The 15,961-nt window shown below is 42.0% G+C and overlaps 1 protein-coding gene across 9 annotated transcripts in view; it reads left to right on the top strand.

Annotated features, from left to right (window-relative positions):
* The window catches only part of GATAD2B (GATA zinc finger domain containing 2B), a 119,552-nt gene that overhangs the window by 56,763 nt on the left and 46,828 nt on the right, over positions 1-15,961 (top strand). For 2 of the 9 annotated variants that reach the window (XM_078355786.1, XM_054247738.2), the window contains exon 1: positions 2,979-3,094. The exons of the other annotated variants lie outside the window; for them this stretch is intronic. The gene's annotated coding sequence lies outside the window, so the exon portion shown is untranslated. Of the gene's footprint in view, positions 1-2,978; positions 3,095-15,961 lie in introns of those variants that run through there. 9 annotated transcript variants of the gene reach the window in all.

Genomic DNA, 15,961 nt, shown 5'->3' with positions numbered 1-15,961 from the left:
TCATGAAGTCAAGAGATGGAGACCATACTGGCCAACATGATAAAACCCCTTCTTTACTAAAAGTACAAAAATTAGTTGGGTGTGGTGGCACGCGCCTGTAGTCCCAGCTACTTGGGAGGCTGAGGCAGGAGAATTGCTTGAAACCAGGAAGCGGAGGTTGCAGAGAGCTGAGATCGCACCACTGCACTCCATTCTGGTGGCAGAGTGAGACTCTGTCTCAAAAAAAAAAAAGGCTTATTAGTTTTCTATGATAAATTGAAACAGCAAGGAGAAGCCAACTAATAATCTGTTTTCTCCTGCTTGTAAGGGTCTTGAGGTTCTTCTCTGTTGGTGATGCTCTGCGTGGTTACTTTCTCACTCTGAATCACAGCACAAAAACTATTTAGGGGATCTTGGTGCCCTGGTGCTAGTTACTTGCATATGTGTGTCTGATCCATAGCTTCCCCTAATGTGACCCGAACGGATGGCAGTGGCATGTAGATCATCCCATCCCCTTGGCCTACAAAATCAAATGGAAAATTGGAAGCCAAAGTTTGTGAGCTGGGTGTGGTAGCACACTCCTGAATCCCAGCACCTAGGGAGGCCAAGGCTGGTGGATTGCTTGAGTCCAGGAGTTTGAGAACAGCCTGGGCAACATGGTACAACTCCATCTTAAAATATATATATATATACACAAAAATTGGCCGGGTGCAGTGGCTCACGACTGTAATCCCAGCACTTTGGGAGGCTGAGGCGGGCAGATCACCTGAGGTCTGTATTTCGAGACCAGCCTGACCAACATGGAGAAACCCCAGTCTCTACTAAAAATACAGAATTACCCGGGCATGGTGATCCATGCTTGTAATTCCAGCAACTTGGTAGGCTGAGGCAGGAGAATCTCTTGAACCTGGCTTGCAGAGTTTGCAGTGAGTCAAGATTGTGCCACTGCACTCCAGCCTGGGAGACAGAGTGAGACTCTGTCTCAAAAGAAAAAAGAAATGGGAAGGATTTGTTTATACACAGAATAACCAAGACAAATTTTCTTTCTTTTATTCTGAGGCAGAGTTTTGCTCTTGTTGCCCAGGCTGTAGTGCAATGGTGTGATCTCAGCTCACTGTAACCTTCACCTCCCAGGTTCAAGTGATTCTCCTGCCTTAGCCTCCCGAGTAGCTGGGAATACAAGTGCCCACCACCACAGCCAGCTAATTTTTTGTATTTTTAATAGAGATAGGGTTTCGTCATGTTGGCTGGGCTGGTCTTGAACTTCTGACCTCAGGTGATCCACCTGCCTTGGCCTCCCACAGTGCTGGGATTACAGGCGTGAGCCAAGAAAGCTATATAGTCTTGAAGAACAGGAATCAATTCTGTGCTTGAAAATAGAATTCTATAGCATTCCCCCACTGTTGCCCATCAAAATAGCAGGTAGATTAAGGGTCCAGTTATTTAGTTAACAAACAATTATTGAATGATTTGTAAGTGCTAGGAACTTATGTGAGCACTAGGGACATAGTGAACAAGTCTCCCTCACTTCATAGAGTTTAAAATGTAGTGGTGGAAGGAGACAAGCAATAAACAAATGTATAGATGTTCTGTCAGAAAAATATGAAGAAAAAGGTTAATGTCTGTTTGTTTTCAGTGTATATCAGTTTAAGTAGGACTCACCTAAGACAGTCCTGAGACAGATTTTAATTTGGTGCCCTATAATTTTTGCAGATATATTTTGAAGAAGTACATTTTGGCTTGGAGGAAAGTTGTGCTTAACTTTGGAGCCCAGCTTTTTTGTTTGCAGGTGTGTTGCTTTGTAGCAGCTCTAGTGATATTTGTAGTAATCAGCTGGTGTCCTCCATAGGTATGTTAGATTATTTTCTCTGATTTGCCAAATTTATTTCTAACCTCCTGTTTGCTAACCTTGCCAGATACATTGTAGTATAATAAGCACTTTGTGGTCTCATATATCCTGTTTGTTTCTTTCATGTAAAGAGATCAGTGTGGCTTCTTTTGGTTTTGTGTTATCTAAGTCTCCTCTTAATTAGAAATAGTTAATAGTGTTCCCATACCACACAGATGTGTGCTCTTCTCAAGCCCTTGTTCATAGCCTTTTCCATTGTGACTATTAATTCCAGCGTCTAAGGTAATCCTATAAAATGGTACATTGGAGGCTGCGTGAGGTGGCTCATGCTTGTAATGCCAGCATTTGGGGAGGCTGAGGTGGGTGGATCATGAGGTCAGGTAAAACCCTGTCTCTACTGAAAATATAAAAATTAGCTGGGTGTGGTGACCCATGACTGTAATCCCAGCTACTCATGAGGCTGAGGCAGGAGAATCGATTGAACCTGGGAGCGTAGACTACAATGAGCCGAGATCTTGCCACCGCACTCCAGCCTGGCAACAGAGCAAGACTCTGTCTCAAAAAAAAAAGGTACATTGGAAATAATTTCACTTCTTTGTAGCATCTAAAATGAAACTTTTTCTGTAACCCATTCTGCTTTTCCTTAGTGCCTTTTACCTCATTTGAGGAATTTGTTTTGCAGTTTGGTTTGTGTGTGTGTAAATTCCTTTAGGAAACTGAAATGGAGAGTTTACATAGTTGGCGGGGAGGGCTGAATAATTACTGGGATTGATTGGCAATAAGAAGCATTAGATAGCTTAGAAGGAGCTCAGCCATCTGGTTTGCATTAGGGCAGATTGGAGATGGTGCAAGACCATTGCTCTGTGATTTTTGCCAGGAACTGAAAGTGCATTTTGTTTATAGTTGAGAAGACAAATTGTCTTTCATTTGCCTGTACAGTAGTAAGTAGAGGACACAGGGCCACTAATCTCAGAAGCTGGGTTGAGAAAAAATTTATTTGGATTATTATTTGCCCTTTTAAAATACATGAATTGTCATTAGAGAATGTAGCTAGGCTGCTACTGGATTAGCTATACTCATAACATTCTCACCTCTATATTATGACTAATTTAGTATACAGAGCTATAAATTTTTTTTTTTTTTGAGTTGGAGTCTAGCTCTGTCACCAGGCTGGAGTGCGTGGCGCGATCTTGGCTCACTGCAACCTCTGCCTCCTGAGTTAAAGCAATTCTTCTGCCTCAGCTGTCTGAGTAGCTGGGATTCCAGGTATGTGCCATCACACCCAGCTAATTTTTGTATTTTTGTATAGACGAGGTTTCATCATGTTGGCCAGGCTGGACTTGAACTCCTGACCTCAGGCGATCTACCTACCTTGGCCTCCCAAAGTGCTGGGATTACAGGAGTGAGCCATTGCACCCAGCCTCAAACTCCTAGGCTCAAGTGATCCACCCACCTCAGCCTCCCTAAGTGCTGGGGTTACAAGTGTGAACTATTGTACCCTATTGAGACCTGTTATGAAGGTTTAAAGAATTGCTCTTTCCCTGTAATGACCACCTCTCAGCTTTTGTTTTTCCACAGTGCAAAATGTGGTTACTATATAGCCTGCTGAATTCAAATGCCTCTGGCATTTTTAGTCTGATTATGAGAGTAATCTGGTAAATACTGGGTTTATATATGTGTTGCTATTTTTATATGTTATTCCTATGGCTGACAATTGATTAGAAGTCTTTACGATGTAACAGAATTTTACAGGTCACCACCATCAGTTAAATGTAGTTGGCATTAGAATTGAAACCCACTTACCATCCTTGGTGTGGTAGAAGGGGAGTGTCCTGGTCATTAGAATTAGATGTAGATGGCCAGGCTTGATGGCTCACACCTGTAATCCCAGCACTTTGAGAGGCTGAAGCTGGAGGATCACCTGAGGTCAGGAGTTCGAAACCAGCCTGGCCAACATGGTGAAACACCATCTCTGCTAAAAATAGAAAAATTAGCTGGGTGTGGTGGCATGTGCCTTTAGCTCCAGCTACTCAGGAACCTGAGGCAGGAGAATCGCTTGAACCTGGAAGGCAGATGTTGCAGTGAGCAGAGATCATGCCACTGCACTCCAGCCTGGCGCCAGATGAAAAGAATTAGATGTAGATTTTTATTGTTGTTGTTGTTATGAAGTCTTGCTCTGTCACCCAGGCTGGAGGGTGGTGGTGTGATCTCAGCTTACTGCAACGTCCCCCTCCTGGATTCAAGCGATTGTTCTGCCTCACCTCCCGAGTAGCTGGGACTACAGGCACGTGCCACCACACCCCGCTAATTTTTCTATTTTTCAGTAGAAATGAGGTTTCGCCCTGTTGGCTAGGCTGGTCTTGATCTCTGGTCTCAAACTCCTGACCTCAGGTGATCCACCCTCCTAGGCCTCCCAAAGTGCTGGGATTATAGGCGTGAACCACCACGCCTAACCAGAATTAGATGTAGATTTTAATCATGACTTTCCTGTTTGTTGTGTTTCTTGGACAGGAAACACAACTTTTTTTATTTAGGTATTTTATGCTAAATAAAAGTTATGTAGTATACTATATAATACTAATTTTTTTTTAAAATGGAGTCTCGCTCTGTCACCCAAGCTGGAGTACAGTGGCTGGATCTTGGCTTACTGCAACCTCAGCCTCCCAGGTTCAAGCAATTCTCCTGCCTCAGCCTCTCAAGTAGCTGGGACTACAGGCACATGTCGCTGCACCCAGCTGATTTTTTGTGTTTTTAGTGGTGACAGGGTTTCACCATGTTGCCCTGGCTGGTCTCGAACTCCTGACCTCAAGTGATCTGCCCACCTCATCTACCCAAAGTGCTGGGATTACAGGCATGAGCCACCACGCTCAGCTGTTATTCAGTATTTGAGTCTCAGTTTTTTGATCCATGGAATGGGTATAATAGGGACTTCATAAGAATGTTCTGAGAATTAAATACTATTTTTTGTTGTTGTTGCTTTCTTTTTTTCCTTTCCCTCCTCCCTCCCTCCTTCTCTTCGTCCTTCCCTTCTTCTCTTTAAAGTCTTTCTTCTCTTTCTTTTCTTCTTTCTTTCACAGAGTTTTGCTCTGTCACTCAAGCTAGAGAGTAGTGGCACAATCATAGCTGACTGAAGCCTCAGTCTCCAGGGTTTAACTGATCCTCCTGTCTCAGCATTTCAAGTAGCTGGGACTACAGGCATGCACCATTATACTCAGCTTAGTTTTAAATTTTTTGTAGAGACAAGGTCTCGCAGGCCAGGTGCGGTGGCTCACACCTGTAATCCCAGCACTTCAGGAGGCCAAGGCGGGCGGATCATGAGATCAAGAGATTGACTATTGGTCAGATCGAGACTATTCTGACCAACATGGTGAAACCCCCGTTTCTACTAAAAATACAAAAATTATCTGGGTGTGGTGGCGCACGCCTGTAGTCCCAGCTACACGGGAGGTTGAGGCAAGAGAATTGCTTGAACCCAGGAGGCAGAGGTTGCAGTGAGCTGAGATCGTGCCACTGCACTCCAGCCTGGCAACGGAGTGACACTCTGTAAAAAAATAAGAGAGAGAGAGAGAGAGAGAGAGAGAGAGAGAGACATGGTCTCCCTATATTGCTCAGGTTGGTCTCCATTCCTGAGCTCAGGCTCTCCTACCACCTCTGCTTCCCAAAGTGGTGAAATTACAGGTGGGAACCTCAATTTGGTTGGTTTTTTTTTTTTTTTTTTTTTTTTGGTCCTTAGCTCTCACCATTCTGATAATCAGCATTTACTCAAATGTTAATCTCTCTCCTATATTCCTTCTCACCAGGCCCCCAGTGCATACCTTGTTACTTGTTACAGTGTGCTTTCCCCCAACTGTCTTCAGACTTCTATGATGAATGTATCACTTAGAACATGTTTTCAGCTACTCAGGAGGCTGAGGCAGGAGAATTGCCTGAACCCAGGAGGCGGAGGTTGCAGTGAGCCGAGATCGCGCCATTGCACTCCAGCCTGGGTAACGAGCAAAACTCCAACTCAAAAAAACAAAAACAAAACACACACACACACAAAAAAAACATGTTTTATCTGGGAAGAGGAGGCTCTCTAGAGTATGCATGTACAAAATGTACCTAGGAGATCATGCTTTTCAGAGCATTGTAAAAGATTTCTACTGTTCAAAACTGCTCTCCTAGTGCCTATTATTATTAGTTCCATGGTATAAAGGATTAAAGAGAATATTTTGTTTTTCTTTCATTTAAAAAATATTCCTAAGGATAGCCTACAATCTGTTCTACTTTGCATGAAGAAAAACAGGATTTTTATAGATGAGTGCTGGGGAGGTTAGAAAAATGTAGCTAACTCCTATTCTTTAATTATGTACTTAGATTCCTTACTTTCCTGTTGCTTTTTTTTTCTTTTTGAGATGGCGTGTCGGTCTTGTTGCCTGGGCTGGAGTGCAGTGGTGCGATCTTGGCTCACTGTAACCTCCACTCCCGGGTTCAAGCGATTCTCCTGCCTCAGCCTCCCTAGTAGCTTAGATTACAGGTACCTGCCATCATGTCCAGCTAACTTTTGCATTTTTAGTAGAGACGAGGTTTCACCATTTCTTCATGCTGGTCTTGAACTCCTGACCTCAGGTGATTCTCCTGCCTTATCCTCCCAAAGTGTTTGGGTTACATGTATGAGCCACCATGCCTGGCCACTTCCCTGTTTCTCTTGTGAAAGTTTGTAGCAGTCATTCTTATAGTGCCTAGTAATAACCAGGAGAGGGTAGTAAAAATGCAGTTTCCTTGGCCCAACCAAAGAATTTATTGCCATGAAATAGGGTCTGGGAATGTGCATTTTAATTTATGTTTTTCTCTTTTAAAAAAGTAGAGATTGGCTGGGCACGGTGGCAAATTAGCACTTTCTCTAAATAATCTCAATTTCTATGCTTATCTTGTTGCAGTTCATGGAACTGCAGTGGTCAGTGGCCTATACTTTTGAGTAACATTGCTCTTCAGAAAATGAAAATGTTTTTGTGTTGAAACTGACAAGCTAGTTTCTTCTGCAAGTCCCAGGAAGCCTGATTTGTTCATCTATAAAATTGAGACAGTGTTACTACTTTGACCATCTTTATAGTGGTGTTATGGGGGTCACATAAGATATAATGTATGTTAAGCCTGGGAGCTCATGCCTACAATCCCAGCACTTTGGGAAATTGAGGCTGGTGGATCGCCTGAGGTTTGGAGTTTGAGACCAGCCTGGCAAACATGGTGAAACCCTGTCTCTACTAAAAATAGAAAAATTAGCCATATGTAATGGCATGTGTGCCTGTATTCCCATCTACTCAGGAAGCTGAGGCAGGCAAATTGCTTGAACCTGGGAGGTGGAGATTTCAGTGAGCTTAGATTGTGCCACTGCACTCCAGCCTTGAGGACAGAGTGATACTCAATCTCAAAAAAAAAAAAAATAAAAAAGTGTGTAAATTAAATTATAAACTGAAAAACTAATGTAAGTTATATTAATCTTCATATTTATTGAGCTGGAACTCTTTTAGCAACTAGAGACATAGAGATATATGGCGGGGAGCTTATCATTCAGATACGTATTAGCCACAAGGTTGGCAGTATGCAGAATTAAGTTTCAGTTTCCTAAAAATTTTCCTAGACTTGTGCAGTCCTTCTCTAAACTTTAGTAATGTGTATTTACACATATCTATATAGATATGTCTATAAGCACTGCCTCAGCCTCCCCAGGCGTGTGTTACCACGCCTGACTAATTTTCTTTTTTTTTTTTAGTAGACACGAGTTTTCACCGTGTTGGCCAGGCCGGTCTCGAACCCCTGACCCTGTGATCCTCCTACCTTGGCCTCCTAAAGTGCTGAAATTACAGGCATGAGCCATCCCACCCAACTGTATATATATATATTTTTTGAGACAAACTGTTGCTCTCTTGCCAGGCTGGAGTGCAGTGGCACGATCTCGGCTCACTGCCACCTCCGCCTCCTGGGTTCAAGCGATTCTCCTGCCTCAGCCTCCCGAATAGATGGGACTACAGGTGCACACCACCACACCCAGCTAATTTTTTTGTATTTACTTAGTAGAGACGGGGTTTCACCATGTTGGCCAGGATGATCTCGATCTCTTGACTGTATGATCCACCTGCTTCGGTCTCCCAAAATGCTGGGATTACAGGCATGAGCCATCATGACCAGGCTTGTATGTCTTTTTTTTTTTTTGAGACAAAGTCTGTCAACCAGGCTAGAGTGCAGTGGTGCAATCACGGCTCACTAGACTTGATTCCCCCAGGCAAAAACAATCTTCCCATCTCAGCCTCCCAAGTAGCGGGAACTACAAGCACATGCCACCATACCTGTCTGATTTTTATTTTACTTTTAGTAGAAATAGAGTTGCTATGTTGCCCAGGCTGGTCTTGGACTCCTGAGCTCAGTCAGTCCTACCTACCTCAGCCTCTGGAAGTGCCAGGACTATAAGCATGAGCCACTGTACCCTTGTATAGACTTAAAGTACCACTCTTCCTCTTGGATATGGCACTTCATCTGTACCTTTTTACTGTTGCTTGCACAGTCTAAGTGCTCTCCTGTCTCAAGCAACATCCTTGCTGTGACCTCTACTCATTTCCTCCTCTCCCAGATACTTGTACAGCTCACTTCTGCCCTTAATTTAGGACTTGTTCTAATGTTACTTTTTTCTGACAGGGCTTTCCTGACCATCCTTTTAAGAATAGTCTCTTCCCCCTACCCTAACACCACTCTGTCCCCTTTTTATGTCTAATTTTTTAAATGATACTTACAAATATACATACACACATATATATACAATTTTATTGTTTCTCTCTTTTTTCTTGTTTGGAGATAGGGTTTTGCTTTGTCAGCTAGGCTGTAGTGCAGTGATAACAATCATGGCTCACTGCAGCCTTGACGTGGACCCAAATGATCCTCATGCCTCAGCCTCCCAAGTAGCTGGGGCTTTGTTTGTTTTTGAGACATGGTCTCACTCTGTTCCCCAGGCTGGAATACAGTTGCATGATCTAGGCTCACTGCAGCCTTGACCTCCTGGGTTTAAGCAATCCTTTTACCTCAGCCTCCTGGGTAGCTGGGACCGCAGGTGCTTGCCATGTTGCCTGGGCTGATCTTGAGCTCTTGAACTCTTGCCCACCTTGGCCTCCCAAAGTGCTGGGATTACAGGTGTAAGCCACCATGTCCCCAGCCTGACTTTGGGGTTTTTAACTCAGGACGAGGAGGAAACAAGCAGAGGTCACAGCATATTTATCTTTATTATAAAAATGGACTATAAGAAGAGAAATAAGATATGTTGGAAGGAATGATAGCCTGTCACATTCCCATAACTCACCAGGCAGAAGAATGAACAATCTTATAGGAAGGGGGTGGAAATCAGAACTATCTAGTATGAGACCTTTATCCTGTTCTTGAAGTTGTCATCCACATTTTAACATTCTTGTTACCGGACCTCTGCTCTATTTGACAGCAAATGCTTCTCCAGATTTCTCCAGTTACTAGATCATCCTTGAATTCACTGTCAATTTACTTATATTTCTTACAATACTAGGTAGGTACTTCAAAACTGAATGATTTTAAGAGAGTCTTCACTTGACCTCTTCAATGAGGTGGAAGTTCTTAATGCTTCTAGCCTTCTTTCTGTCTTGTTGGATTATCTAAATCAGAGTTTTTAAAAACATTGCATAGGAGTGAACAGGTCTTGGACCTCAGGCTGATCGATGTCTCCTGTGGCAGAAGGCAAACTACAAAGGAGCCCTTCTTCACATGTAAGAATGAGTGATGATTTCAGCACTTCCTGTTTATAAATATCTTTTTTTTAATAGTACCTCTTTGTGCAAAATATGAAAATATAAATATCTTAAGGACTTATGTCCAGGACTATTTCACAGACATCTCTCTCTTTTTACTACCTGACTTGATACTTTCTGACTTGATAAGGGCACTATAGTGAATGTGGTGACTAACCTTTACATATTTTATCAACATGAAAAGTTTATCAGGTGCTACTAATTTAATTAGTGCCTATAGTAGGAAAGGGCATCCATGTTCTATGAAGGGACATTATATCAAAGGAAAGCCATAATTATTTATATATACACACACAGACACATATATATGTACATATATATATATAAATACATATATTCTCCTGCTTCAGTCTCCTGAGTAGCTGTGATTACAGGCGCATAACACCATGCCCAGCTAATTTTTGTATTTTTAGTAGAGATGGCATTTCACCATGTTGGCCAGGATGGTCTCCATCTCCTGACCTTGTGATCTGCCCGCCTCAGCCTCCCAAAGTGCTGGGATTACAGGCATGAGTCACTGTACCCGGCTTAGTTTTTAAATTTTTATTGAAAATATTTAAGTATACAGAAAAATAGAGTAGTAAAATCAACAGCTACAGTAAATATTTTGCCATATTTGCTTGGCAGATATCAATATGCTATTGATATATAGCATAAACATTTTTTTAAAACTACTTCAAAGTAAGTTTTAGTCTTTTATCTCTAAATACTTAAAATTTCTGTGGTAGGCATAATAACGCCTCTTCTCCCAAGATGTCTACACCCTAGCCTCCATACTTGTGAATATGTTCCATTTCATGGCAACAGAGAATTAAGATAGCAGATGGAATTAAGGTTGCTAATCAGTTGACCTTAAAATATGGAAATTATTCTAGACTATCCAAGTGGGCTCAGTATAATCATAAGGGTCCCTAAAATGGAAAAAGGGAAGCAGAAGAGAGTTAGAGAGATGGCAATCAGAGGAGTAGGCTTGATAGCTGAAGATGAAGGAAGTGGCCATGAACCCAGAAAAGCAGATTGTCTCTAGCAGGGAATAGCAGGACAATGGATTTTCCTCTGGAGACTTCAGAAGAAATGTAGGAGCTGATTAGGCGTGGTGACTCATCCTTGTAATCCCAGCACTTTGGGAGGCTAAGGCGGGAAAGTTTAAGACCAGACTGGTCAACATGCTGAAATCCGCTCTACAAAAAATACAAAAATTAGCTGGGCATGGTGATGCACACCTGTAGACCCAGCTGCTCAAGAGGCTGAGGTGGGAGAATTGCTTAAGTTGCAGGAGGCAAAGGTTGCAGTGAGACGTAATCCTGCAACTGTATTCCAGCCCTGGTGACAGAGCCAGACCCTATGTAAAAAGAATAAGGAGCCATACCTACACCTTGAATTTAGCCTAATGAGACCCATTTTAGACTTAATCACTTTGAGTGAAAGGTAATACATTTGTTTTAAATGTAAAAGGTAAAACATAAAAAAGGTAATACATTTGTGTTTTAAAACATAAAAAAGGTAATACATTTGTGTTTAAGCCAGTAAATTTGTGCTAATTTGTTATAGCAGCCATAGAAAAATAGTAGGCTGGGTGTGGTGGCTCATGCCTGTAATCCCAGCACTTTGGGAGGTGGAGGTGGGTGGATCGGTAGAGGTCAGGAGTTCGAGACCTGCCTGGCCAGCATGGCAAAACCCTGTCTCTACTAAAAATACACAAATTAGCCAGGCATGGAGGCGCATGTCTGTAATCCCAGCTACTTGGGAGGCTGAAGTGGGAGAATCACTTGAACCTAGAAGATGGAAGTTGCAGTGAATCAAGATCTTGCCAGTGCACTCCAGTCTGGGTGACAGAACGAGACTCTGTCTCAAAAATAAGAAAAGAAAAAAGAAAACTAATACTAAAATTACTTGTCAAAAAAACATGGACAGTCTCCTATTCAACCACAACACCATTATCATAAAAAGATTAGTAAAAATTCCCTAATATTTAATATCTAGTCCATTTGAAAATTTACCCATATCCCATAGTATCTTTTGTAGCTGTGTTTAAACCAAGATTCAATAAAAAATTATACATTATGTTTGGTTATGTCTATAAGTCTCTCTCAAGCTAGAACAGTCTGCACCACCACCTCTATTTTTTTTAATATAAATTTTTTGAAGAGACCAGGCTCATTGATTTGAAGTATGTTCCATATTGTAGATTTGTCAGATTGTTTCCATGTCTCAATCGTGCAGTGAAAAGTTTGATCCCTAGGGTAACAGCAAGGTCACTCCATTGTTAAGGTGTGTTTTTCCTTTTGCAGTTAGTGGTCTTTGGAGTTACTTTGTTTATTTGAACTGAACTAGTTCTTATGAAAATAAATGTTAAACTTCTAGACCAGCATATTTTATAATGGCAGTATAACAGACTGTGTAACCTAAAACCCTTATACTATTCGATTACAAAACACCTAGTCATGCTGGATGAAATGTAACAATTTTTTTATTTTTAAACCAACTTTTAAAGATGCAAAGCTAGCTGAGCCTGAAAGAAGTAAGGAAAATTTGGCTGTGTGCGGTGGCTCACACCTGTAATCCCAGAATTTTGGGAGGCTGAGGTGGGTGGATCATGAGGTCAGGAGATCAAGACCCGCCTGACCAACATGGTGAAATCTCATTTCTACTAAAAATACAAAAAATTAACCGAGCATGGCGTGGGCACCTGTAATCCCAGCTACTTGGGAGACTGAAGCAGGAGAATCGCTTGAACCTGGGAGGCAGAGTGGCAGTGAGCTGAGATTGCATTACTGCAACTTCCATCTCCCAGGTTCAAGTGATTCTCCCACTTCAGCCTCCCGAGTAGACTGGCTACAGAGTGAGACTCTGTCTCAAAAAAAAAACAGGAAAGTTCTCATGGACTGCAAATGGATGAGGAACTGAAAATGAGCAGTATGCATGTGACTTAATGCTGTGATATTTCTGAGTGCTTTGCTAGTCTCAGTTACTTAAAGTCTTGGTTTTAATGTCCATGAACCTTAGGCCTGTATAGAACAGAGTTAGAAATGCAGATCTCTCTATAAAGCAGGGACCTTTAAAGGCTCATACTCACGGAAAGGAAGGGACCACAGAAAATTCCATCTCCTAATTTGAAGAAACAAGGAAACTTTTGTGTCTTAGGCTGGGGGTGGATGGGAATGTCTCCTGAAAATTTATGTTTGGACTCAAAAATACTCAATAGGGAAAGGATAGTTCCTTCAACAAATAGTATTGGGAAAACTGGGTACCCACAGCAAAATAATGAAATTTTCTTGTACTGTATACAAAAAATCAGCTCGAAATGATTAAAGAGTTTAGTAAGACCTGAAACTATAAAACTCATAAGACGAAAACAGGAAAAAAGCATTATGACATTGGTCTTGGCAGTGATTTTGTGGATATGACATCAAAAACACAGGCAGCAAAAGCAAGTGGAACTACATCGACCTAAAAAGCCTCTGTACAGCAAAGGAAACAACAGAATGGAAAGGCAGTCCTCAAAATGTGAGGAAATGTTTGTGAACCATATATTTGGTAAGGGGTTAATCTCCAACACATGTAAGGAACTCTTACAACTCAGCAGCAAAAAAAAAAAAAAAAATATATATATATATATATATATATATATATATATATATGGATGCGGTGGCTCACACCTATAATCCCAGCACTTTGGGAGTCTGAGACAAGCGGATCACGAAATTAGGAGATCGAGACCATCCTAGCTAACATGGTGAAACCCTGCCTCTACTAAAAATACAAAAAATTAGCCGGGCATGATGGCACTCACCTATAGTCTCAGCTACTTGGGAGGCTGAGACAGGAGAATTGCTCGAACCTGGGAGGCAGAGGTTGCAGTGAGCCGTGATCGTGCCACTGCACTCCAGCCTGGGTGACAGTGTGACACTCCATCTCAAAAAAAAAAAAAAACATAGACAAAGGACCTGAATAGACATTCTCCAAAGAAGACATAAAAGTGGCCAAGTATATGTAAAATTGCTCAACAGAATTGCTCAACATTTTTAATCATCAGGGAAGTACTCATCAAAACCACAATGAGATATCATCACATCACACCTGTCAAGTTGGCTATTTTTTTTTAATTGGCAAGGTAGTGAAGAAATTGGAACCCTTGCACACTATTGGTGAGAATGCAAAATGGTACGTACAGCCACTATGGAAAACAGTATGGAGGTTCCTTGAAATAATAAATATAGAACTACCAGATGGCCCAGCAATTATGCTTCTAGATATTTATCCAAAATAATCAAAATCAGGATCCTGAAGACATATTAGCACTCCACCTGTGACAACATGGGTGAACCTTGAGGACATTATGCTAAGAGTAATAAGCCGGTCACCGAAAGACAAATAACTGCATGAGTCTACATATGTGAGGTATCTAAAGTAGTCAGATTCATAGGATGACAGAGTCAAATGGTGGTTGCCAGAGGCAGAGCGGGTGGAGGAATTGGGGAGTTGCTCAACAATGGATGTAAAATTAGTTTCAAGCAAGAGGAAAAAGCTCTAGAGATCTGACATACAGCACTGTACCTGTAGTCAACATTAACGTATTGTACACTTGAAAATTTGTTGAGAGGGTGGATCTTGTGTTGTGTTCTTACCACAGTAAAACAATTATTATTATTATTTACACAGTCTCACTCTGGAACCCAGGCTGGAGTGCAGTGGTGCGATCTCTGCTCACCACAACCTCCGCCTCCTGGGTTCAAGTGATTTTCCTGCCTCAGCCTCCTGAGTAGCTGGGATTACAGGTGTGCACCATCACACCTGACTAATTTTTGTATTTTTGTTAGAGACAGGGCTTCACCATGTTGGACAGGCTGGTCTCCGACTCCTGACCTCAAGTGATCCACCCTCCTCAGCCTGCCAAAGTGCTGGGATTACAGGTATGAGTCACCACACCCAGCCAACAGAAAATTTTTCAAAAATTAAGTATGGGTTTATTAGGCCAGGCACAGTGGCTCATGCCTGTAATCCCAGCATGTTAGGAGGCTGATACAGGCAGATCACTTGAGGTCAGGAGTTTGAGACCAGCCTAGCCAACATGATGAAACCTTGTCTCTACTAAAAATACAAAAATTAGCTAGGCATGGTGGCAGGTGCCTGTAATCCTAGCTACTCAGGAGGCTGAGGCAGGAGGATCGCTTGAATCAGAGAGGCAGAGGTTACAGTGAGCCAAGATTGTGCCATGGCACTCCAGCCTGGTGACAGAGTGAGACTCTATCTCAAAAAAAAAATAAAAAAGAATTGCAGGCTGGGCCAGGTGGCTTACACCTGTAATCTTAGCACTTTGGGAGGTGGGTCAGGAGTTCAAGATCAGCATGGCCAACATGGTGAAACCCATCTTTACTAAAAATGTAAAAATTAGCCAGGTGTGGTAGCACCTAGCTGTAATTCCAGCTGCTAGAGAGGCTAAGGCAGGAAAATTGCTTGAACTCAGGGGGTGGAGGTTGCAGTGAGCCGAGATCATGACACTGCACTCCAGTCTGAGTGACAGAGGTGACACTCCATCTTGAAAAAACAAACACAAAAATAACTATAATAGCCTAGGTAGGAGATGACAGCTTGGACTAAGTAACACGAAAGTCATGTTAAGAGGTCAAATTTGGGGCTGGGTGCCGTGGCTTATGCCCGTTGGGGAGGCCAAGGCGGGCAGATCACAAGGTCAGGATTTCGAGACCAGCCTGACTAACATGGTGAAATCCCATTTCTACTAAAAATACAGAAAGTAGCCGGGTGTGGTGGCTGCCTATAATCCCAGCTACTGGGGAGGCTGAGGCAGGAGAATGGCTTAAAGCCGGAAGGTGGAGGTTGCAGTGAGCCAAGATCGTACCTTTGCACTTCAGCCTGGGTGAAAGAGTGAAACTGTCTCCAAAAAAAAAAAAAAAAAGGTCAAATTTGAAATGTATTTGGTTGAAAGGTAATGCTGATAGAGTTTAGAGTTTACAGATAGAATGCATTGTAGGTATGAGAAAGAGGAACTAAGAATGACTCCAAGTGTTTGGTTTGAACAGCTGGCTAAATAGTATTGTCATTTGCTAAGATGTGAAACAGTAGGGGAAGAAACAGTTTTGAATTAAGATTATAAAATGCCTGTTAGATCTGCTATTCTTTGAGTGTTTGTTTCCTCCAAACCTCATGTTGAAATTTAATTGACGTAAAAATATTAAAAAGTAGGACCTTGAAGAAGTGATTAAGTTATTAGGCCTTCACCCTCATGGATGAGATTAATGTTGTAAAAGGGCACCCTGTCTTTGTCCATCTGCTATGTTACTAGCAAGAAGGTCTTTGCTACATGCCAATG

Source organism: Callithrix jacchus, chromosome 18, assembly GCF_049354715.1.
Source record: "Callithrix jacchus isolate 240 chromosome 18, calJac240_pri, whole genome shotgun sequence".
Classification (NCBI taxonomy): Eukaryota; Metazoa; Chordata; class Mammalia; order Primates; family Cebidae; genus Callithrix; species Callithrix jacchus.
The sequence above is the reverse complement of the archived record's forward strand: the minus strand, read 5'-3'. Positions and strand labels throughout refer to the sequence as shown.